Genomic DNA, 2,500 nt, shown 5'->3' with positions numbered 1-2,500 from the left:
CCTATGTTGTACCTTAACCTAACCCATGTTGTACCTTAACCTAACCCATGTTGTACCTTAACCTAACCCATGTTGTACCTTAACCTAACCCATGTTGTACCTTAACCTAACCCATGTTGTACCTTAACCTAACCCATGTTGTACCTTAACCTAACCCATGTTGTGCCTCAACCTAACCCATGTTGTGCCTCAACCTAACCCATGTTGTGCCTCAACCTAACCCATGTTGTGCCTCAACCTAACCCATGTTGTGCCTTAACCTAACCCATGTTGTGCCTCAACCTAACCCATGTTGTGCCTCAACCTAACCCATGTTGTGCCTTAACCTAACCCATGTTGTGCCTTAACCTAACCCATGTTGTGCCTTAACCTAACCCATGTTGTGCCTTAACCTAACCCATGTTGTGCCTTAACCTAACCCATGTTGTGCCTTAACCTAACCCATGTTGTGCCTTAACCTAACCCATGTTGTGCCTTAACCTAACCCATGTTGTGCCTTAACCTAACCCATGTTGTCGCCTTAACGTAACCCACGTTGTCGCCTAAACCTGCTCTGTAATTGTTATACGACTCGTTCAATTACTGTAGTGTTGCCCACCCGCAACCCTCGCAATATAGTTCGCTACTCGCACTGCCCGCACCCCTGTGTATCGCTTCATGTTAAACACCTTGCAAGTCTTGCTCACTTTCCACATGCTCCTGCTGTACACTGTAATGTGGATGGCAGCAGGACGTACATGCCGCCCCTCCCCACGTCCCCACCTTGCCCCCTGCCTTCGCAAGCTGGTTGGTGAGAAGTTTGCATGTTCAATGCCCTTCGCATGCGACGTACTCAGGCTACGTTGTGGTGCGGCCTGTGTCAACTGTCCGCTGATGTCGTACGCGTGAACCACAATCTGTACTGCACATTCGTCCTTATGTACTGAATGATACATCGTGGCACATGTGTGACCGCACAACGACTGCGCCCAAAAACGGCGGACCATACAGTGCAAATATTGTGCACGCAGCTACGTGTCGTCTCCCTATGAGAGCTGGATTGCAGTGTGGTACGCCATAGAGACGTGTGGGAGGAACGGACGCCGTGGATGGCGATCAGCATGAGCTGTCTGTTGATGTATTCGGACCTAGTCGTCTCTCCTCACACACCGTGATGGCATGGTGCACCGCGTTCCATATCTGCGACATGCTACAGAGGCCGGTTGACAGTCGTTCGAGCAATGGACATCGCATACGTACGGGGGCCACCTTCCACGTATTGTCTAGGCGTGCACATTTTGTTGCGTGTATGTGGGCAGACGTAGTGTGGCGTGACACCTGACACAGGCATGCAATAATCGTTGAAGTTGCAAATGGCGATGGACGCCTGCGTTTTCTGGTGAAGTTACGCAAATGAACAAATGGTAACCTGTTGTGGTGCGGTTGTTCTCGCTAGGGGTGAATCGGTGATGGCGACGATAGGTTGAGGTACTAACCGGTTGTTCCAGCGATACCCACCATGCCGACGAAACTGAACGGCATCTGGGTGTGAAGCGATACGCGGCGGTGGCTGGGTGGGACCGTCCCCGGCCGGTGAGGGGGCGCCTCCCGGCGTGCTGGCCGCGCGGTGCGTGGGCGCACGCGCTACAGCCGGCTGGTGGGGGCGGCCAGTGGCAGGCGCGCCGGCCGACGGACGCGGCAGGCGTCGCAGCTGCGCGCCGGCGCACCCTGCGCGCGGCGCCGTGCGGCCAAAGTAGGTCCTCGCGGGCCCGGTGCGAAGCGCGGTGGACATCTTCAGTGTGCTGGTCCGATTGAGGACTGTGTGCGTTGAGGATGCGCCGCCGCCCGGCGCTCGGCGCCGCGACGCCGTCTGCTGCTCGGTCGCCCCAGCGGTTCTCGCTGGTGGTTTGTATCGCAGCTGTGCGGATGTGTTGGCGCGTGCGCTGTGCTGGGAGAGTTCGCTTCGGCACCCAAGTGGGGCTTTTGTCCTTCTGTGGCGCTGGCGTTGGAGCTGCCGGTCACCGTAGGTGGCGCGTGTTGTCTCCCGCCGGCAATGCCACGACAGCACGCTCCCGGGCCTCTGTCGGCAGCGGCAAGCTCAGTTGGGAGCACGGGTGGTCGCACCGAAAGCGTCTACTCGCCTAACTCCGGGCGATTGCGCCTCTCTCGAACCCGACCAAGTACTTGGGACGGCGCTGCGCGCCGCCGGGACCTGAGAGGGTTTCGAGGTGTATTGTGCAGGGGAGCTCAGCCTCCTCCTGTTTGCAGAATGATTGAGCGGACGCTTGCGTGTTCGCGCGGGCCCCCGGGACACACTCCCGGGCGGCCGGCTGCTCAGCTCTAGTTGACGCAGCTCCCTGGTTGATCCTGCCAGTAGTCATATGCTTGTCTCAAAGATTAAGCCATGCATGTCTCAGTACAAGCCGCATTAAGGTGAAACCGCGAATGGCTCATTAAATCAGTTATGGTTCCTTAGATCGTACCCACGTTACTTGGATAACTGTGGTAATTCTAGAGCTAA

At 56.5% G+C, this 2,500-nt stretch overlaps 1 non-coding gene across 1 annotated transcript in view; it reads left to right on the top strand.

Annotated features, from left to right (window-relative positions):
• The first annotated feature begins 2,333 nt into the window (after window positions 1-2,333).
• The window catches only part of LOC124733656, a 1,909-nt gene continuing 1,742 nt past the window's right edge, over window positions 2,334-2,500 (top strand). The window contains exon 1 of the ribosomal RNA XR_007009059.1: window positions 2,334-2,500. This exon is cut by the window's right edge and continues 1,742 nt beyond it. This is a non-coding gene — a ribosomal RNA (small subunit ribosomal RNA).

Source organism: Schistocerca piceifrons, unplaced genomic scaffold, assembly GCF_021461385.2.
Source record: "Schistocerca piceifrons isolate TAMUIC-IGC-003096 unplaced genomic scaffold, iqSchPice1.1 HiC_scaffold_1404, whole genome shotgun sequence".
NCBI lineage: Eukaryota > Metazoa > Arthropoda > Insecta > Orthoptera > Acrididae > Schistocerca > Schistocerca piceifrons.
This window is presented reverse-complemented; position numbering and strand designations above follow the sequence as displayed.